This window comes from Pseudorca crassidens, chromosome 12 (genome assembly GCF_039906515.1).
Source record: "Pseudorca crassidens isolate mPseCra1 chromosome 12, mPseCra1.hap1, whole genome shotgun sequence".
Classification (NCBI taxonomy): Eukaryota; Metazoa; Chordata; class Mammalia; order Artiodactyla; family Delphinidae; genus Pseudorca; species Pseudorca crassidens.
The window spans coordinates 14,864,079-14,887,977 of NC_090307.1; positions in this window are offsets into that span (position 1 = coordinate 14,864,079).

Consider the following 23,899-nt stretch of genomic DNA (forward strand, 5'->3'; position numbering starts at 1 on the left):
CATTTGAGTTTTTCCACTATGCTTCCTTTTCTCAGCCACCTCCCATTTCATTTTATCCTGTTTTATATCTATATTAGCCTGTTCTTTATGTGTATCTTTTACATCCACATCATAGACTTTATGTATTGTTTTGTGTCCTATAATGAGTCTAAAATGTTATTGCAGTTTCTTTTTATTATTATTATTTCTGGTTCTTCGTGTCATTTTCTCAGCTTTTAGAATGATGATTTCCTTTTTTTGTTTTCTGCTGTGTCTTTACATTGGTCCGTTTATTATTATTTTGTTGTTGTTATTGTTTTGCTTTGTCTTGCTCAGATGGATGCCTTTTGTCAAGGCTCACCATTTGCCAGTGGACAAAGGATGTGTTTGTCTTTGGTACCATTCTCTAGACTTTCAGTGTTGGATGAAAATCCCCTTGCAGAGTTTTGGCCAGACATCCAGTTAATATGCACAGCTCCTAGACTAACTTTTAATGTCTATTTTATCAAGTATAACTCTACTGGACTGTGATGAGATTGTCAGTTCCCACTTTGTAAACCTCTTTCATTCTGAATAGGCAAAGAAAAAAAAAATTAAACCCCAGGAGATCGTCTCCTCAGGGATTTTCCAATTCCCATCACCACCAGATTCTTGGGATGCAATAATGTACCGCATTACTTCCTATGCCTGCTTCATAAAAATTTATTCTGTGGAAATTATACTCTTCAACTGAGAGTGAGAAGAAAAGTGCTGTTGGGTGGGGAGCAATAGCTGTACCCACATAGAATAAAGACAGATTCTTGGTTTTCTGCTCTCCAGAGAACGTATGTTTCTGAAGGGAGGTAAGTCTGATGACGATGATGTGACAGTAGAGCACAGATGTTCCTTTAATTTGGTTTAACTGAAGGCCAACCACCAGGAGAAAATGGGACAAAGCTCCAAGGTCCTGGCAACAGTGGAAATGTTAGTAATTGCCTTCCATGCTTTTCCAGTTCTCTTATCTTAGCAGTCAATTGCAAAATGCTGAGCTGGGAACATTAGATGCAATTTCAACTTGGAGCTACTAAATGATTATCAAATAATATGTTTTGGAAATGACATTTCTAGTTAATATAAAACACACATAACCCTATGGTGCTCTAAATTAAAGTCTTTCCATGATAAACCCGACTGTTTCTTTATACTCTCAGCAAATGATGTATTTAAGAACACAATTAGAAGAGAAAAAATCATGAGGAAAACACAGATAGTTTCTCTGGGTGTTCTTTGGGTGTTTTCATTATCTTTTAATGTAAAAACTTTGCCATACCAAAAATGGTTTATTTCTCCCAGTACTTGAAGAAGGTCCTGTCTAAAATCCTGGGAGAAAGCTCAAAACGTATCCAGGCATCCTCCCAATGATTTTTCTCACTTGACAGCTTTATCTGTCAGAGAGTCAGTCAACATTTTTGTTCACAAGCTGGATTATTTTTATGAATCAACTGATATCTTAGAAATACGGTTGTAGATAGTTGTGTTTCCCTGTGTTCTATAGTTTGTAAGGACATGTCTGTCCTTTCTTCCCTGGCCTTGAAATACGTAGAAGCAAATGCCTACAGTTTTTCTTAGAGTAATAAAATGTCACTTTCCAATGAAAGTGAGATGGCTATAAATTTAGAGAGAACATTGTTTTAAATATGTTTTGAATTATCCTTGGAATAATTAGAAGTGGTGGACTTTCATTTCCAAATAAGAAAATTCACAAAATATTTATGGGAAATATTAGTGTCAAATTCTCCCCAATTTTATTAAAAAAAAAAATAGATCATTTTAACTTGGGATGAAATGTTCTGGAAATGTACTGCTGATGATGCAAAAACAATTAGGAATTAAAGACTGACAATGGGACACTACCTTTAATGTGTATTAAAAACATAGCCATTTAAATATCTTTATTAATTAAGCACATTATCTCTAATTGGGCACTGCTAGGATATATCCTTTTACTTTCCTGCAATGATAATTACATTAACTGGAAGATCATTATCAATTTTAAAATTAAGATTAGTATTTGCTTTTGCTAACTGAAAGGAATACCCTTCAGATTATAATTACTGAGTGAAGTGACTGAACAAATTCTAACAGTAAAGTTAGTTCTATGCATGCATATTTATTTCAGTTCTGTGTGGGGTGGTGAAATAAAGGAGCGTATACATTGGGCCATCTAGCATACTTAAAGTGTGATTAAAGGCAGTGGAAGAATTATGAGAACCTCTTTGTTCTGTCTTCTTATGTCTTCCATCTTCATTTTCAGAGCAATAGGAGGTATGTGGTCTTTTAACTCTGGAGAGGGAACATCTGTCCAGTAGACCCAAGGTTCTCAACTACATCCACTCCAAAGACAGCCAGCTCAGCCAGATACAAATGTTCTATTAACAAACTAGACCCTGGTCTCCTGCCCGTAATCTCCACATTTTCTTTTGTCCCCTTGGCTTTGACAGGTCTTTTGTAAGAGCCAAAGGACCTTCCTGGAACCAGTAAAATGCAACACGAACAAAAAGGAATAAAAATGAATTTGTGTTGCTGATAAAGAGCCATTAGCACTAATTACATCCCTAATATTCTATTGAAAGAGAACAAGGAAAAGGCTCTGATAAGGATACGAGAAAAAAAATATTGAAAATGAACCTTTGAATTGTCGTCTACTCATTTGATGTCCTTGCGTGTACACAACTCAGTATTTTACCTGTCTTCTTAACTCTAGATAAACAAAAATAAATTCAAACCTTTGAAAAATTTTTAAATTGAGAATTGTACATAGGATTTGTTTAACCTATTTGCTATTTTTTCTCATTCTGTCCTAAACAGTTTTTTCTTGAATCTTTATTTAGTCTTTAAAGTTCTCAAAGTTTTATATAATATGAAAAAATGGCACATTAGAATAGATTTATTGCCAAGATCATTATCCTACACCTGATTTTGATAAGGTATTTGCAAGGCCTGCAGATAAATAATAAATCTCTTCAAGGGCAACTAGATTTATCATAGAGGATGTGTTTACATTGTGATAGTAAAAGTCAAACTTCTAAATGAGAAAAACATCTCTACATAAAATTGTTAGAACTTATTATACTTTTATAGCCTTGGAGCTCGTCAGTGGGCATTGCAGGATGATGTAACACTGAGAATTTCTTGTTCTAAAGCCACTAGCAAAGTAAAATATTCCTGATATACACTCAGAGGTTGTATACACCTTCCTGCTGTAGTAGATCTTAAATGCCCTCTCTGAACTGTGGCTTATAACAATGGTTTAAAACAATAGAAGCTATTTTATTTATGAAGAGATAAACGTGATAAAGCTAAGACCTAAAAATATATTGGGATACAAGTGTCTAAGTCAGGAATAATGAGAATGCTGATGAAAAGTTAAATATATGATTGTTTGAACAAGGCTGGTTTGTGACCTCAGCAAATTGAAAAGTTCTTGAGGTTGGTTTTACATTAAGGTACTAGTGTCATCTGTTTGAATATCTGTTTTGATAAAAACTAATCCACACAATTACTTTCTCTTTTAAGCACAACTATAGAACCACTGAGTGTGTAATGAGTTAGCATTCTTGGAAGTTAGTATACATCGGAGCAGCATATTCGTGACTGTTTGCTTAACCCTTACTGAAACACTGATAGCTAATATAATAGTTGTGATGGGTTTTTTTTTTTTGCGTTACGCGGGCCTCTCACTGCTGTGGCCTCTCCCGTTGTGGAGCACAGGCTCCGGACGCATAGGCTCAGTGGCCATGGCTCACGGACCCAGCTGCTCCGTGGCATGTGGGATCCTCCCGGACCAGGGCACGAACCCATGTCCCCTGCATCGGCAGGTGGACTCTCAACCACTGTGCCACTAGGGAAGCCCAGTTGTGATGGTTTTAAATTTTATAATAATTTTATTATTTGATATATATTTTAACGCATATAACATAAAAACCAAAATCAAAGGAATACCTATATTGAAATACCAATTAAAATGCCTGAAATAAAACGTCTGCAAAATTTCCTTAAGATATGATCATCAACAGATTCATAAGTAACGTCCATCATATAAAAATTACTCTAGAGCTTCCCTGGTGGCGCAGTGGTTGAGAGTCCGCCTGCCGATGCAGGGGACACGGGTTCGTGCCCCAGTCTGGGAAGATCCCACATGCTGCGAGCGGCTGGGCCCGTGAGCCACGGCCGCTGAGCCTGCGCGTCCAGAGCCTGTGCTCCACAACGGGAGAGGCCACAACAGTGAGAGGCCCGCGTACCGCAAAAAAAAAAATTACTCTGTAGCACAAGAGCACTCTTATATGTCAAAAACTAGTAACATAAAACAAAATATGGTAAAATGTTCATTGAATTAGGTTTTTCATTTATTGGAACTAAAAAAAAAAATAGCAGCCAGAAACTCTCTCTCATATCTTGTTGTCATTTAGATAAATAATATGAAAATCATAAAAATAAACCTGTGGAAACAATAAACTAATGAATTTTTAAATACAGAAATTCCAAACTTGAAATTTAAAAAGTATTTCTATCATAAATATTAAAATTTCTATTTTAATAATAAGGAGCTCCAAAATTCAAAATAAAAATACCAGCAATAGTCGTGGGGCATCTTTGTGGAATAAAGAAAATTATGCCCATTTGAGATTCAGTTTCCTGGGAAACAAACTGATCTATGTCTTCAGCTGCTTACAGAAAACTTCTTCTCTCCCTTTACCTTGACTGAAATCTTACTCTTCTTTGATATGCAGTTCTTGCTGAGACCTCTCAAATGGAGGCTGCCCATTTTCCCTTACCCCATGTCTTAGTCAGCTCAGGCTGCCGTAACAAAATACCATAGACTATGTAGCTTAAACAACAGAAACTTATTTTCTCACAGTTGTGGATACTGAAGTCCAAGACCAAGGTCCCAGTAGGATCAGTGTCTAGAGAGGTTCTCTCTTTGGATTGCAAATGGTCACGTTCTCACTGTGTCCTCATATGGTGGAGAGAGGGCTCTCTGGTGTCTCTTCTTATAAGCACACTAATCCTATTGTTTCAAGACCCCACCCTTATGACATCATTTAGCCTTAATTACCTCCTTGGAGGTCCTGTCTCCAAATATAGTCACATAGGGTGTTAGGACTTCAACATATGAGTTTTGGGGGACGTGATTCAGTCCACAGCACCCCATGTACCTCAGAATAGGTAGATAGGGCCACAATATCCTCAGTTCCTCATACAACTTCCAGACCATCTCATCTCCACCTTCATATAAACCTCCTTGTTCTCTGGGAGCCTCTGTTATTCAGAGATTCCTAGAAAACTGTAATGCTAGGAGGATTGCAGCGTGTGCTGTCCCTCTGCCTTCACTTGGGAAGCTGAATCTAGCTCAAGAAAATCAAACAGATGCATAGACAAGAGCTACTGTAAAGTCATATTCTATCACCTCAACTGCATTCTCAACGTTGTCCAGAATTTTCTTAGTTCCCTATGTATCAACAGTTGCTTTCCTCTCTCTACAAGAGAACCCTACCAACTAGCCTTCTACTTTCAAAATATGGCTGGTTGGCTTACTTTTGGGTGGATTACTTAATTGGTCATTTGTGTTGATTAATTGATTCATTATTTGAAATAATAGTTTATCAGGTGGACAACTCACTCTACTCTTTGTCATCAAACTTAAAACTTTATCTGTTAGTCTTCCATCTTCTCTTTCTAAAACTAATTCCTCCCAACTATGCATATACATACATTAAAGGTTTTGTTTGGTTTTGCTTTTTAATGTACAACTAAAGATATATGAACAAAGTAAAAGATAAGTCATATACTGGAAGAAGCATTGATTTGCAATGTGTTTAACCAGTGAAGGGTTAGTATCCAGTTTATATAAGGAGTGCCTGAAAATTAATAAGGATGAAAAACAACCCAGTTGAAAATAGGCAAAGGTTATGAATAGGTATTTCACATAAGATGCTTTTTATTACAACTGTCAGGCAAATGCCAGTTAAAACGACAGGTTACCAATTCACACCCATCCATCAAAAATAAATTGAACAGCACCATGTGTGAGCAAGAATGTATGCTCTCGGCTACTACCGATGAGATGTTCATTGGCACAATCACTTTCAAAAGCAATTTGGCAATATCTAGAAAAGCTGAGGATGCATGTTCTACCACCCAACATTTCTTTATATAGGAATATCCTAAAGCAGTTAGCATTCATGAACAGAGATGGTCATTGCTACAATACTGATAAAAGTGAAATGTCATAAATAACCAAAATATCTATCATAACAGAAATGCATAAATAAAAATGGTTACATTCCTACCATAGAAAACTATACAGGAAGTAAATGAATGACCTTATTCTGCGGATAATAATATTGATGTATTTGATCCATTTGATGACCCCTTTGAAGCATTTTCTTCATTTAACATCCAGGCTGTGACATCTGGTTTCCCCCCTAAATTTTTGGCCAATCTCTTTGTCTCCTTTGCTTGTGGCTAGTATCTTCATAACCTCTCCTTGGATTTCTCTTTTCTATCAACATTTATTCTTTAAGTGATGCCAATGACTTTAAAATTGTTATCTCCAGCCTAGATCTCTCCCCTGAACTTCAGACCCTCATATCTCACAGCCCATTTATTCAACATCCCATCTTAACATCTTGGACTCAGAATCCTATGACCTCAAAGCTGCCCCTGATGCAGTCTTCCTTAACTCTGTTACTGGCAAGACAATTCTTACAATTGTCCAGAGCCTTCAGAATGTATCTCCAATCTGATTGCTTCTCATCACCCACGCTGCCACATACCTGGATGAAATAACCATCATCTTTTGCTTTTGCTACTGAAATAACTTTTACAAGAGGTTTCCCTGCTTCTTCCCCTGGCCTCTTTTCCTCTTTTTTCCATAGGACTGTTCAGAGCAATTTGTTAAAATGAGTGTCAGATCCCGTCATTCCTCTGCTTAGACACTCTCCCAGGGTGTCTATGTGATCTGGCCTCTGTTACCCTCTGACCTCATCTCCTCTCGCCCTTCCACTCTTTCCCTCCATTCTGGCCATCCAGACCTCCTACTGCTCCCGGAACATGCCAGGCACTCTTCTGTTCAGAGTCTGTACTTGCAATTCCTCATTCCTCAGACAGTTAAATGATCAGCTCCTTCACTTTCTTTAGGTCTTTTCTCAAGAGTAACTTCTCAGTTAAGACCTTTCAGGACACACTACTTCAAATTCCAATCTGACCCCCATCACTTCATCTCCCCTTTTCCTACTTTATTTCTCTTGTTAGCACTTAATTCCTAGTGACTGTATTAGTCTGCTTGGGCTACTATAACGAAATGTCATACAGTGGGTGACTTAAACAACAAACGCTTATTTTCTCACAGTTCTGGAGGCTGCAAGTTTCTGATTGAGATGTCATTAGATGTCAGTTGGTTTTGCCAGTAGATTTGGTATCTGGTGTGGGCTGTCTTCACGGCTTGTAGATGGTACCTTCTCACTGAGTCCTCACATTGCCTTTCATCTGTGCAGGCACTGAGAGAAAGACAACTTTCTGTTTACGAGAACACCGGTCCTATCAGATTAAGATCCCTCCTTTATTTTATTTTATTATTTTAGGTTTTTGTAATGCCTGTCTCTTTTTTTTTTTTTTTTTTTTGCGGTACACGGGCCTCTCACTGTTGTGGCCTCTCCCGTTGCGGAGCACAGGCTCCGGACGCGCAGGCCCAGCGGCCATGGTTCACGGGCCCAGCCGCTCCGCGGCATGTGGGATCTTCCCGGACCGGGGCACAAACCCGCGTCCCCTGCATCGGCAGGCGGACTCTCAACCACTGCGTCACCAGGGAAGCCCTGTCTCTTTTTTTTTAATGTCGTTATTGGAGTATAATTGTTTTACAATGTTATGTTAGTTTCTGCTGTATAACAAAGTAAATCAGCTATACATATACATATATCCCCGTATCCACTCCCTCTTGCGTCTCCCTCCCACCCTCCCGATCTCACCCCTCTAGGTGGTCACAAAGCACCTAGCTGAGCTGATCTCCCTGTGCTATGCGGCTGCTTCCCACTAACTATCTATTTTACATTTGGTAGTGTACATATGTCCATGCCACTCTCTCAGTTCATCCCAGCTTACCCTTCCCCCTCCCTGTGTCCTCAAGTCCATTCTCTATGTCTGCATCTTTATTCCTGTCCTGCCCCTAGGTTCTTCAGAACCATTTTTTTTTTTTTTAGATTCCATATATATGTGTTAGCATACAAAGACCCCTCCTTTCTGACCTCTCTTAACATTTATTTCCTCTGTATACGCCCTATCTCCAAATTGAGTCACATCGTAGGTTTGGGCTCCAACATAGGATTTTGCTTTTTGAGGGGGTGGATACAATTCAGTCCATAACAGCAGCCTACATAGAATATTTCATATTTTATTGTGTATTGTCTGTTCACCCTACTAGAATATAAGCTACATAAGGTCATGGATTTTAAGGGTTTTTTTTTTTTCACTGCTTTATTCTAACACTTAGAACAATGCCTGAGACATAGTATGTATTTAATAAATATTAAGTGAATTATCTCAAAAATCTGATATGAAGTATGAAAAGCAGGGTATCATTTTATACTAAAAACATCATTTCAAAATTAGCAAAATACAAAATTACACTACATAGTTTTCATGAACAGGTATGTATGTGGTAATATATTTTTTTAAAAAAATTGGAAGATTGCCAACTTTAAGACAATTAATAACTTCCCTGAAGAGAAAAAGGGAAATTAGAGAGATGTCAAAGCAGCTCTCACTGTAGCTATATGATTTTATTTCTTTAAAGTTTTGAAACAAATATGCAAAATATTAACATCTGTTAAATCTCAAGAGGATACAGGAATATGTGTTATGTTTTTCTCTGTGTTTTGTTTCAAATATTTCAAGAGAAAGAGATAAAAAGAGTTTCTATAATGGCAGGGACCATATCTGGATTGTTCCTGCATGTATTTCAAACTCCTAAAATGGGCAATGGCCTACCTCAGTGAATATTTGGTGGATAGATATAGTTTCAGACCATTTGGACTTACTTGTCTTTGATTCTGACCATAGCACTTGGTACATTGACCCAGACAACAGATACACAAGCAAGTAAGCAAAGAAACAAACAAAAACATTTTTTGAAAGCTAGACAGAGCTCCCTAACCATACTAACCTTGTCCTTCCCTCTTTCGACTCCTTCTGGTCAGTAACTTGGGAAGGGTATATCTGCCTTGGCCGCCTAGCTCTACCAAGTCCTTCTCCGCTCTTACTCATAATTTAATTTTCTACCTAAAGATAAAAGTAAGTGCAGCTGGGCTTCCCTGGTGGCGCAGTGGTTGAGAGTCCGCCTGCCGATGCAGGGGACACGGGTTCGTGCCCCGGTCCGGGAAGATCCCACATGCCGCGGAGCGGCTGGGCCCGTGAGCCATGGCCGCTGAGCCTGCGCGTCCGGAGCCTATGCTCCGCAATGGGAGAGGCCACGACAGTGAGAGGCCCGCGTACCGCAAAAAAAAAAAAAAAAAAGTAAGTGCAGCTAGAGAAAGTCTTAGGGGACTAACAGGGCTCACAGTTAAGACACTGGTCTTCTGCATTTTCTCCATAAGCTCTTTAGCCATTTGAGACCCCTATTTGTATTTGCACTTTTACATGTTCTCCCTCATTGGTTCTGATGGATTATTCTGCCTAAAGCAACCAGATTGACCCTCCAAAAAGTAGCAACCAAACTGTTTTTCCCAGCTCTGTTTAACTCACATTGATATCCTTTGCTAACATCATTTCCTGCTCCATCTCACAGCTCTCTATTATTCCATACATAATTTTCCTGAAAAACATTTTTGCTCGCAGTTCGTCTAATAATCTAGAAGTCATAAATTCATATTTACCTTCCATAGATGAAAGACTCTAGTAAAAGTTGAGAGTTTCCATGTTCCTTTATTTTTTTTCTATTTCTCCTAATTATTAGTATTTTATGTATGGTTTAGTCAATCTATCTAAGTCTTTTCTACAAACAAGAAAAAGTCAAGTTATTAACCAGAATGTGAAGATATTCAGAAAAGTCATTCCCTGGCATAGATACTCACTCCATGTTAATTAGGGAAACAACAATACAGTATTTCACACTTTCTTGCAATCTTTTATCTCTCTTCTTGGCCATGGGGAAAGTGAAGACTCTAAGGATGAAAAGAAAATAATTCGGAATTGTAAATGAAGATCCTTTATCTGATAAATGCCAAGCCGGAAATTAGAAACCTCACCTCACACCGCACTAAGAAATAGGTTTCTGATGCATTGAGTTAAAAAAAAAAAAAACCATAGGAAAATTAAATAATGCATCATTAACTATTTGTCAAATCACCGGAGGGAAGGCTTCCTTCGTTTAAAAGAAAGCATAAGCATCCGAAACAAAAGTGGACAATTGACCCTATAAACATTTAAATTCTAGGTGTGATTTATACTTCAAAAGGCAAAAATACATAATTACAAACAAAAGATGAAAACAGATTAGAGAAACTGATTGCAACAAATATAGTATTTTTCACTATTAAAAGAACCCATTCAAAGTGGAACTAAAACACTGAGACCTTATAATCTGAAAAAGGTTGAATGGACAGTCCATTCAGAAGTGAGAAACTACATTTAGTACCAAAGTAAATAAAAATATTCATCCATTTAATGATAATGAAGGAAATCAAATTAACAATAACTGTTTGAAGTAATATTAAGCAATCTAACCCAAATTTAGTTAAAGGGGCAATATTTTATGCTACTAATGGGAATGTAAATTGTACAACTATTTTGGTAAACAATCCTGATTTAAAATTTTCAAAGTCTTATTAATTATTCTAAATACAGAAGAAAAAAGTACCTTTATATGCAAAGTTAGGCACTGGAATATTATTTAAGACATGAAAAAATTGAAAATAGTCTCCTGGGTTTTAGATTATTTAAAACATTCATTTGTTACCTGTACAAAGCCAAAAATAGAGTAAAAATGAAGCAAGAATACTTAAAAATATTAACATGACAAATATGAAATGCAGTCATGCACATATGGGTCAGTTTATTGTTAGGTAAACAGAATCTTGGGTCAATGGCATTTGGATCGTTTGGCTGTGGTTGATCTTGTAGCTGTGCTCATAACCACCGTGCTTTCCATGTGCTGTGCTGCTGTGGATTCTGGCCTAGTTGGACATCTCAGTACCAAACCCTTCTGGAGTTGGCCCAGGACCCTTGTTTTCCAGCCAGGACTACCCATCTACTCTTTTAGGGGCAACGTCTTGTCTTCCTAGGTGATTGAAACTCTGCTTTGTGGTAACTTCCTCCTCCAGTTTCCATAGGCCTTGACCTTTAGAAAGTCTAGATGCCTGGGCTTCCCTGGTGGCGCCGTGGTTGACAGTCCACCTGCTGATGCAGGGGACACGGGTTCGTGCCCCGGTCCGGGAAGATCCCACATGCCGCGGAGCAGCCTTGCCCGTGAGCCATGGCCATTGGGCCTGTGCGTCCGGAGCCTGTGCTCTGTAACGGGAGAGGCCACAACAGTGAGAAGCCTGCGTACCACCCAAAAAAAAAAAAAGAAAAAGAAAATCTAGATGCCTAATGCTCATACCTTCTTGAGTTATGACAGAGACACAGAATGGCTGGCCTTCATCTTTATCTTGTTACACTTGCCAGTTGGTCTTAAAAAGATAATTTTTTGTTTTCTACCTTTATGGAGTTCTAGGAACTATGTCAAGTGCTTGATGTATATTATCCCTACCTAATCTTTTCAACCCAGGGCCTGTGCTAAATATTTAATGTATAGTGTCAACATAATCTTCTCCATAGCACTATGACAGAAATAGTATTTTCCCCAATTTATAGTTTAGAAAGTTTAAGTAACTTTCCTAAAGCACTTTGAGGAAGGTACAAAGGTGGAATTCAAACCCAGGTCTGTATTGACTTCAAAGAGGAGTCTTTATTTCCTAAGTTCTACTCTAGGTAAAAAGAGGGTTTCACATTAGGGTGATTGCAGAGAGAAAAGACATTTTTAAACAGTAAGTGAATTTTTGAAAACTTTAAGGTTTATAGATATTCTTTGTCTTGTTTGCCTCTTGTTCACCCTGTTGGTGGAAGAGGGATTCCCTACCCTAAAATAGTACAGATGGTGGAACACACAACACACAGCACTGCACACATGAGATTGGCAGCCAGTTATTCATCACGTATACTCACAGACATCGAACACCACGTGGGGCCACGTGGAGGTTTGCACTCCGGAGCAGAGGGAACCAACAGGGGCTGTGAGAGGCAGGTTTTATAGTAACCAGAGGTAGGGTTCCCACAGGAGAATGTGACAGGCTTGTTTGAATAATTTTGTGAGCTGGCAAGGAAGGGAAAGCCCTTAAACTGAGAAGAGGTCAGTGTAGCTGGTCGAGCTGATATGGGAAATAGCTGTCGGGGAGTCTTTCCTGCTGAATTTGGGGGCATTTCTGGCAAGAACAGTGATTTCGTGGTTAGGCCTTTGGGGCCTTGTGAGGTTCAAAGGTGTTAAGGCGGCACTTGAAAATTTAAGCCTTACAATTCATTCCACCTGAAAATTAAGGAAGAAGATAGTGACCTAATCGTACTTCTCTTTGTATCAATAGTTTCCACCCTGCATCCTGGTGACAGTAATTTCCAATTGTGTCTGCTGTTTGCTGTGACGAATCCTCTCAGATTTTTCACCAGGAAAGATACAATGAAACCGGTAGTGGGTGCAGGAGAGACTCCCATTTCAGATAGAAATACAGTGGAAATTAGGAATGTTTAAATGTGAATGGCTTGTGTGTAAGGTGTAATTAAGAAGGGTTCTAAATATTAATATTTTAATATTCAGTTAAACAGACTTATTATATTCTATATTTGAGTAAGGAAACTATCTAAAATATTTCTGACAATGCATAGAAAGAACAAAACATGATCCAGATCTGCTTATTATAATTTAATTATTTTAGTTACTTCCCACTCTATCAAGTCTTGTGATTCCTATGCATATCCAAGTCTGATAAAACCACTGGTATGGATTGTTTCATTTCAGTGGCTCAAGGAAGTTATATAGTAGCTCTACACCTATTCTAGCCGAGGTGAGAGTGGCTGTGGGGTAGAGGGTTAAACACGAGAAGGGGTTGTGAAAAGTTTGCATATAAGCATCTCTCTTACTCTCACTCTTACTCCTGTGTGACCTTAACAAGGTACAGAACTTCTTTGCACCTTCTCTTCCTTATCTGTAAAATGGAGGTAGACTACAATACTAAGGTTGTTGTAACAGTAATATGAGTCAGGAACCTGGTACGTAGCTGGCACTCACTGTACGCTGAATAATTTTACTGTTTTCCCCTCCCTTTCTTCTACTTCCCCAGTCTCTTCCCTTTCTAACCACCTTATGACTACACAATATAGCTAAGGTGAAGTAAATCATTCTTCTGAGCGCTTCAGTGCCAAACCACAAATTGTCCATGTAACAACGAGAATTTTACTTTTATTGAGTGTCTGTGATTATATAGATTGATTCTTTTAATTCTTAGAATAATGTGACAAAGTTAGTTATTATATATCCAAGTCGATAGATTTACAGATGAGAACACTGAGGATGAAAGGCATATTATCTGGTCCATTATAATTTTAGTGTTGAAAATAAAATTCTAATTCAATTGGTCCAGATACCGAAACTTGTCCCACAGAAGCAGCCTAAAAGTGCAATGATTCTAATTTTATTTTTCCAAAAAACAATTATGGACCATGCTGTTGATTTTTTAAAACCCTAGTTCAAGTGTCGCAAATTCATATGCCTAATAGGACCAGCAAGAAAATATAAATGAGAGGAAAAACTGGATTGTATTCAACTGACATAAAGACTGGTTTATGTATTTTTCTACCATTTTTCTTGAAACATATAACCCTCAAAACCTAGCTTTTCTTTTCCAACGTTTGATGGAAACATAGTTATGGAGAAAACCAATGGCAGGGGCATGATGAGACATGGCAGCTGAACTTTGGCTTCAGCACTGGGGCAAAAGAACAAAGTGACAAGAGATGAGCAAATGTGATGCAAAACCTCACACCTCATCTAAAGAGTAAAGCTGCCACCACTACAGCTGATGACTGTTGTGCTGCAATTCAGGTCCCAAAACTCCAGACCTTCTGGTTTCTAATGAAAAGTCAGAAATCTGGATTTTAATTTGAAACTTCTCAACTTTTGGCTGCTGGCCTAAAACAATAAAACAAATAAAGCACCAACTGAACATTATGTTGGCCAAACAAAACAGCTTTGCAGCGCACGTCTAGCCTACTTGCCACCAGTTTGGAACCTCTTCTTTTTTTTTGCGGTACGCGGCCTCTCACTGTTGTGGCCGCCCCCACTGCGGAGCACAGGCTCCAGACGCGCAGACTCGGCGGCCATGGCTCACAGGCCCAGCCGCTCCGCGGCATGTGGGATCTTCCCGGACCGGGGCACGGACCCGCGTCCCCTGCATCGGCAGGCGGACTCTCAACCACTGTGCCACCAGGGAAGCCCGGAACCTCTTTTCTTGTTGAACGATAAGAAACACCTGAGGTTATAAGAATCCATACTTAGGGAAAATATTAATATTAAAAATGGTCTGGGAGCATGGGACTTCTGCATCAGCAACTTTTGCTTAAAATACCCTTCCTCTCAATTTCTGTTTGGCTAACTCTTCTGGTTGGCCACTTTTCAGCTCCAAGTGGTCTTCCTTGATTCTTCTATCAAATGTTGCCCACACTTGTTAGTTCTATCCCACTACCTTTCTTCAGGCAATTGCAGCTGTCTGAAGAGGTCCTATTTGTTTCTTATTTATGGTCTCTTTCCTACTGGAGGATTTCCATGAGAGTAGGAAACTTGTCCATTTTGTTCACCAAGACCTACAGCAGTATCTTGTACCTGGTACATGTTCCACAGTGTTTCATCAGGGAGGGTAGCCGTTATTTATTGAGTACCTCCTCTGTGTCCCTGTGCTAGACGTCTGGAGGTAAAATGCTCTATGGCTGCAAAGACCAGAATGAGCAAGAGAGGTGACTGTATCCTTTCCAGTGCTGGGCGCTCAGTAAATCATCAGTGAACATTTGTGAAGTAAGTGAATGCTGAATAAATCACAAATAGCTCAGATTCATTTAAATTATACTTAGTCCCTGAAAATAAGGCTTTGTTGGGTTTAATAGCCATATGATTTGAATGTAATAGCACATTATGTGCCACATTATTCCAGAAATTGCATATTTGATCTGACCACTGTTGCTAAAAAAAAAATGGCCTTTTACAAAATGATTTGCATAGCATGCTCATGGGACTCACTTACTTTGTTAGGCAATTAATCCAGCATGCTACTCGAAATTATACATTTTATATATAGTAATAAAAGTAATTTAGATGTTTCAGATATACTGTAAAACTTTTTCAGATTGAATAAAATACGGCTTTTCATCTATACACAGTCACATAGTTTCTTAATAACACAATTATCTTTGGCTGATTGATTCTGAGAATTTTGCTAGTTTTTTCTCAGCATTACTATGATATTTTACATCTCATGTTACTTTAATTTTTAAGGAACAAAGTGCTTCTTGCTTTTTCTGTGTGACATTTTGTCTTTTGCCAATGCCAGCTATGAACTGCACATGGCTAATCTTGGATTCCTAGAATTGATAGAAAATTAGCTAGGCCTCATAAACTCCATGCGTGGTCTCCCATTACCTGTGCATATTTTAAGAAAAACAATAATAGTGATCAAGTTTGCGAAGAGAAACGTCTTTAAAGTACTCTTACATGAAATCAGGAGCTCACACTAATGAAATCATAGATAATATCAGCTACCATTTGGCATAAATCCCACCTTTTAAGAGTTTCACTTTTATTATTTTGGGAGGGGAAAGAGCTTGTGTTTGTTACCTCTCCTGGTGTCTCTACAGCCTGGATGTTTCTGAGTGGAGGAAGGCAGTACGCCTCGATTGACAGTCTTGTGCAGATAGGCTTTGGGGTCTTTTCTCTGGAAGTGGCTTCTGAAAACTTCAAAGTAATTCTGCCCCGTATGTACAAAAGCTCCATGTACTACTACGAATCATTGGTTTAGACGAATATATCTGGTTGTCAGAAGGGTCTCACATAAAAATATTCTGGCAACCGTAACAGAATTTCCATAAGAATGCAGAAAGAACTCACCATAACTTGATAAGTGAAGTTCAAAATAACATGGTCATATAAGATTCGTGGACAGGTTATTGTGAAATTATAGTATTTTTCAGTCAGCCTGTACTGAAACTAAAGCACATAAATAAAGATAGTGAAAATTGACGGTACTGACCATACACAAAATTAACAAAATTATGTATGAGCACAGAACAGTCTTTCTCTAAACCTCCTTCTCAGCAACAAATATAAAATCTTGAGCACTCTCCTGTTTGAAGAGATTGGACAGAAGACCAGAGCCAACAACCCATCACATCAATGCTGAGTTTTCTTTCCCATGGTACCTTATTGCCGAGTAACTGTATGAGTATGAGAACTTCTGGCTGCTCCCACATTTAACCCAGTAGAAAAGCTCTTCAAGCCACGCAAGCCCCATTTGCTCTGCAGGTGACCTTCTGCCTTACTTATCCTTGTATCCGAATCTGTGCAAAGCCAGTCATCCCCATCTCTATCTTTCTTGCTGTTTCACCGACAAGGATGCTTATCGATGTACTTACAGTAAAGGAAATGAAGGCATGGTTTTTTCTATCGTTTCTGACATTATTTTCTTTTTTCTCCAACTTTATTGAGGTATAATTGACAAATTAAAATTGTTTATATGTAAGGCGTACATAATGATTTTATATACATGTACTTTGTGAAAGGATTACCACAATCAAGTTAATGAACAAATCCATCACCTCACATAGTTAGACTTTTTCTGTGGTGAGAAAACTTAAGATCTAGTCTCTTAGTAAACTGCAAGTGCACGATGCAGTGTTATTAACTATAGTCACCATGTTGTACATAAGCGCCTCAGAATTTATTCATCTTATAACTAAAAGTTTGTACCCTTTGACCATTGTTTCCCAGTGCCCCCCGCCCCACCCACCCGAGCCCCTCCCTGGCAACCACCGATTCACTCCCTGCTTCTGTGAGTTCGAATTTTTTAGATTCTAACATAAGTGAGATCATATAGTATTTATTTTTCTGTGTCTGGCTTATTTCACTTAGCATAATGTCCTCTAGGTTTATCTGTGTTGTCGCAAATGGCAGAATTTCCTTCTTTTTATGACTGACTAATATTCCTGTGTGTGTGTGTATCACATTTTCTTCATCTATTCATCTGTTGACGCATACTTAGGTTGTTTACATATTTTAGCTGTTGTTAGTAATGCTGTAATGAACATGGGAGTGCACATATCTCATTGAGATACTGACTTCATTTCCTTTACATATACGCCCAGAAGTGAGATTGCTGGATTATCTGGTAGTTCTAGTTTTAATTTTTTAAGGAACCTTCATACTATTTTCCATAATGTCTGTATCCCACATTTTTTTCTTTTGACATTTACCCTTTGAGCCTAATACAATATTTAAATTTTATTATGTTAATAGAGAGGCAGTTACTTATACTGAATAAGTTTTGCAAAAATAAAGGAGAAATTATATCATGACCCTGATGAAAATATGGTATGGCTCTAAGCCTTTCAATGGATGAGAATGCGCCTAACTCAGAAATGGTGTGTTCTACTTTGGACTTCCAGTCCAATATGATGGATCTATAATTTTATTTCAGTCAACAATCCATACCAGCTTGACCATTTAGTTCATATTTGGGGTCAGGGAACTTCTTAAAAATAAGTTATTTTAACTTTTTATATTAGTGCTTTTATTGTACTGTGCAGTTGACCCTTGAACAACGTTAGGGGCACCAACGCTCCTCACAGCCCAAAATTCGCATATAATTTATAGTTGGCCCTCCATATTCATTGTTCTTCCATATCCCTGGTTCCGCATCCGTGGATTTCAACCAGTCCTGCAGATGGTGCAGTGCTGTAATATTTATTATTGGAAAAAATATGCATGTAAGTGGACCCACGCGGTTCAAACCCATGTTGTTCAAGGGTCAACTATATTTGGTGCTTAGGATCTCTTTAGTAAGAAGTAAAGGAAGGAGTGAATGATTAAAGAAATAGCAACTACTTAATTGATGTTTGAGGAAAGAGTCCTCAAGGAGGCAATAGGAGAAAGGACAGGTGGAGGGGAGCCTAAGCAGTTGCTATGGGAACCAGGAGGCTGCAGTGATTGAAGCGTTGGCTGTTACCCTGTGTCCTGTGACCCCTGTTGGAGGGACTGCCAGCACAGAGAGGGCTGTGGGCCTTTAATGGAAGGACTACACCCCTATGCTGGCTGCTGTCAGATTCCAAAGACCTTTGTCCCAGTTTATGAAAGACGTTACTATTTTTATTGCCATTTTAAAGATTAAAAACAATATGCCTAAAGAGTTGAAAATCTCACTCGTTGGCCATACTCAAAACACTATATAGCTTCATCTCTCCTAATTAGAACACACCTTGGTTATTATTATTTTAATTATTATATGATGATTTTAGAAGTTTGAAACAATTGGAGGTAGCTTACCAGGTAATGTGGCCAAAATGTACAGGTTTGATTATTAGAAAGGTTAAGAAACGCCTTCCGTATGTTGACCATTAATGGAAGAATCCACAATAAACGTAGACAACTTGTTTTCAAATAGGTAACATAAAGGCATAGGTTTGGTGATTCTGAAGTTCCCTCAAAATGTCTTGAGAAAGACATTGGATTAAGGTCATCAATCAGTGAAGAAGAAAAGTGGAGCTCTAGAAAGCATATATGTGAAAATTTAAATATCCAGAAACACTGAGTTAAAGCAGAGGAAAGAAAGCCAAAAGGGTCACACTCTATAGTCCTGGAGAATTTATTCTGAACATTAACTAAGATTAAAAAACAAATAAACTCAAGTCACTACAATAAGCATGCTGCCAACATCCCAACAGGTCCAGACCTTAGCACAGAGCGCCCCTGAGCATCTCCCGATGACTTCAACTTTCTGGGTATAATGAAGTGAAAAGACATTTGCCAGGATCACATCTCAGAGGAAGAACAAAGATCCATATAGATAGGAGGCAGCTGGACTGGCTAGCTCCCGAGGTGACAGAATTTCTGGTGTGCGCTCTGAAGGATGCCTGTGATTCTGGTGATGGTGAAATCCCAGCAAGCCATGATTTTTATCACCATCTTAATTGCTTCAAATTGAAGTTCTGCCTTATAAGACTTTACTTAAAGCCTTTCTTATATATAATTTTGTTAACATACTTACACAAGCATATGCATAATTGTAACATAAATAATCTTTAATCGTGGGTTTCTTTTAGTTTTTTTTATTTCGTACTCCCGAGGCCTAAAGAGAAATGTATCAGGCTATGGGAATGTCTCTGAACAACTCTATTAACTATAGCTTTTATAACCATTTTTAAGAGGGTAAGATAACATCACAGGTTTAAATTCAAGGTCTCTAATCTGTCTGAAAGATTTATTGTACTGGGGAGAAATTCTGCTTGTTGCTGCATTTTAATGAAATTAATCTCTATCATTTGTATTTGGGCTCTTATATGTCACCTCATATTCTGGATACTGACAGAAGATGAAAATTTTAGTGGACAATAAACTACCTTTACTTTGACTTTATCCTTATATAAGGTGGCCATTACCTGGGAGAAATGTAATATTGGAAGTGTTGCTCTGCCAAAGAAAATTTAAAGCCCAAATAATTAGAGGTAAACTGTTTACCTAAACTGAAAAAAGATATTTAACTCTTTTCTCTTTAGAAATACTTTTCTTTTTAAAGAATCAAAAATGTTTGGGTGCTTCTTCCTTAATTGAAATTTTCTTGGGACTTCCCTGATGGCGCAGTGTTTAAGAATCCACCTGCCAATGCAGGGGACACGGGTTTGAGCCCTGATCCAGGAAGATCCCACATGCCACAGAGCAGCTAGGCCCGTGCGCCACAACTACTGAAGCCCCCAAGCCTAGAGCCCATGCTCCGCAATAAGGGAAGCCACCGCAATGAGAAGCCTGCACACCACAACGAAGAGTAGCCCCCGCTTGCCACAACTAGAGAAAGCCCGCACGCAGCAACGAAGACCCAACACAGCCAAAAATAAATAAAATTTAAAAAAAAGAAATTTTCTTGTCCTTAATACACTCAGTGCTGCCAGAAGGCACTGTAACATAAGTCTCTCATCCAGAAAAATTTGAGAAATGTCATTTTCAGCTACAGCTTGTGTCTTCTTTTGTAACAAATAAAACTCAATTATATATTAAAGTATATAAAGTATGAAGATGTTATGCAGTACCTGAAATAGGGATGCATTTTGATCCAAACTAAAAATATCATACAGTAACCTTACTTCATTCAACACAAACATTCTGACCCATTTACTTTATTTCTTTGATGGCTTTTAATGCCAGTCTTAAGAATGATAACTGGAATTGACAATGGGACTGATAATCACTTTAACTTTTACATTTGTCAAATGTTCCTATACACATTTCACTCTTAGGAATAGTTTTTTTTTTTTATCCTGGAACACTGTGTATAAATTTAGCTTATAGGCATTTCCAGTGATCAGCCTCTGCTCCCCATGTTCTTTATTTCTTTATTTTTTATTGAAGTATAGTTGATTTACAATGTTATGTTAATTTCTGCTGTACAGCAAAATGACACCGTTATACACATATATACATTCTTTTTTTATATTCTTTTCCATTATGGCTTATCCCAGGGTATTGACTATAGTTCCCTCTGCTATACAGTAGGAGCTTGTTGTTTATCCATTTCTATTTGTAATAGTCTCCATCTACTGAGCCCAAACTCCCAGTCCATCCCTTCCCCGTGCCCCCTCCCCACTGGTAACCACAAGTCTGTTCTCTATGTCTGTGAGTCTGTTTCTGTTTCATAGAAAGGTTCATTTGTGCCATATTTTAGATTCCACATACAAGTGGTATCACGTGCTATTCGTCTTTCTCTTTCTGACTTACTTCAGTTAGTATGACAATCTCTAGTTGCATCCATGTTGCTGCAAATGGCATTATTTCATTCTTTTTATGGCTGAGTAATAGTCCACTGTATATATGTAACACATCTTCTTTATCCATTCATCTGTCAATGGACATTTAGGTTGTTTCCGTGTCTTGGCCATTGTAAAGAGTGCTGCTCTCAGGGCTTCCTTGGTGGCGCAGTGGTTGAGAGTCCGCCTGCCGATGCAGGGGACATGGGTTCGTGCCCCAGTCCGGGAGGATCCCATGTGCTGCGGAGCGGCTGGGCCCGTGAACCATGGCCGCTGAGCCTGCACGTCCAGAGCCTGTGCTCCGCAACGGGAGAGGCCACAACAGTGAGAGGCCCGCGTACTGCCCAAAAAAAAGAGTGCTGCTCTGAACATAGGGGTGCATGTATCTTTTTGAATTATAGTTCTGTCTGGATATATGCCCAAGAGTGGGATTGCTGGATCATATGGTAGTTCCATTTTTAGTTTTCTGAGGAATCTCCATAATGTTTTCCATAGTAGCTGCACCAATTTACATTCCCACCAATGGTGCAAGAGGGTTCCCTTTTCTGCACAGCCTCCCCAGCATTTGTTATTTGTAGACTTTTTAATGATGGCCATTCTGACCAGTATGACGAGGAACCTCAGTGTAATTTTGATTTGCATTTCTCTAATAATTAGTGATGTTGAGCATCTTTTCATGTGCCTATTGGCCATCTGTATGTCTCTTTAGAGAAATGTCTATTTAGGTCTTCTGCCCATTTGTTGATTGGGTTGTTTGTTTTTTTGTTGTTGAGTTGTATGAGCTGTTTGCATATTTTGGAAATTAAGCCCTGGTCGATCACATCGTTTGCAAATATTTTCTCCCATTCCGTAGGTTATCTTTTCTTTCTTTCTTTTTTTTTTTTATGGTTTCCTTTGTTGTGCAAAAGCTTGTAAGTTTGATTAGGTCCCATTTGTTTATTTTTGTTTTTATTTCTATTGCCTTGCTGACCCATTTACTTTGAAAAGTATATAGTATATAGAGAATTTGACTATTCTTTAGTAGTAGTATCTTCCCACTATGGACTGGATTTTCCTACCAGAAAACCACACAACACTGTAGTATTTCTCTTCCGTACAATAATTTCTGTTCCCAAATCTCTATGCTTCAGCGACTGACTGTCTGGTTTGTAAATAACCTCATGGAAATTCCAGGGGATTTAGTCATTCTTAAATCTGGCACTGAAAGTCTCAAACACATGAAACTTACATTGCAAGGGAAGTATCAACCAAGTGGGTACTGTTTATTCCAAGACTGTTTTTCTTGAATGTCTGTTTTCTATCAAATTCTAGTGCTCTGTATTAGAAGAACTAGAAGGAATCTTAAACACATAGATTCCCAAGTCTACGTCTGCCGGAAACCACTAGTTCCTTACTTCTACCCACTGATTACATCCCTGTTCCTCTTTTTATTTAAACTTAATGCTGTGCCCTATGTGAATAGCCCTCCCAGGCAAAGGATAAAAGAAAGCAGTGGCCAGGGATGGCTACGTAAACACTCTAAGGGAATACAAAAGACCCTTCGCATTCAAGGTTGCCCCATCTCTGGCCAACGTGGCACAGAGCTGCCAATGCACAATCAATACCTGTTCATGTTTCAGTCTCTTCCTTCTTCCTTCAGAGAATCCCTCAGCCACACGTGCAACTATCTTCTGCCCCTAAAGTGGATGAGTACAGGTATAGTATAGTATAGTAAGGTATAGTAAGGATATAGTAAGGATATAAGTAAGGATATAGTAAGGATAAAAGTAAAGATAAGGATAAAAGTAAGGATAAAAGTAAAAGTTTGTTTTTCATCTTTCCTCCTACCCCACACCCCTTGTACTAATTTGCTGTGGCTGCTATGGCAAAGTACCACAGACTGAGTGTCTTGAACAACAGAAATTTATTTTCTCACTGTTCTGGAGGCTTGTAGTTCAAGATCAAGGTGTCTATAGGCTTGATTTCTTCTGAGACCTCTCTCCTTCTGAGGCCGCCTTCTCCCTGTGTCTTCACGTGGTTGTCCCTCCATTTATGTGGTGCCTGTGTGCAAACCTCTCCTTCTGACGCCAGTCATACTGGATTAGGGCCCATCCACATAACTTCGCTTTACCTTAATCACCTCTTTAAAAGCCCTGTCTCTAAATATAGTTACAGTTTGAGGTACTGAAGTTTGGAACTTTAACATGAATTCTGAGGGAACACAGTTAATCCCATAACACCCTGTACTGGTTTCTGAGGGCTGTTATAATGAATTACTACAAGCTAGGTGGCTTACAACGACCGAAATTTATTCTCTCACAGAAGATTCTGGAGGCTACAAGTCTGAAAGTAAGGTACCAGCAGGCCCATGTTTGCGCTGAAGGCTCTTGTGGAGACTCTTCCTGTGCTTCCTTCTAGCTTCTGGTGGTTCCTGGAAATACGTGGTACCCTTGGTTTGTAGCTGCATCATTCCACTCCCTGCTCTATGTTCACCTGGTCTTCTGGTGTGTCTTCACAAGGACTTTGTACAACGATACCAGTCATTGGATTTAATCCAGTGACTTAATCCAGGATGACTTTATCCTAACTAGTTACATCTGCGAAAATCCTATTTTTAAATAAGGTCACATTCTGAGGTTCTGAGTAAACATGGATTTTGGAGGGATGCTCTTCAACCCCATGAACCTCTTAATATAAGTTCAACTTTCATCTTCATTTTAGTTGTACTCTCTCACAAGTAAGCTTGTATTTTTGTTTCCTGATTCTGAAAACAGAAAGATTGCATGTGAAGAGAAGAAATGGGAATGACCCAGATCACAGAAAT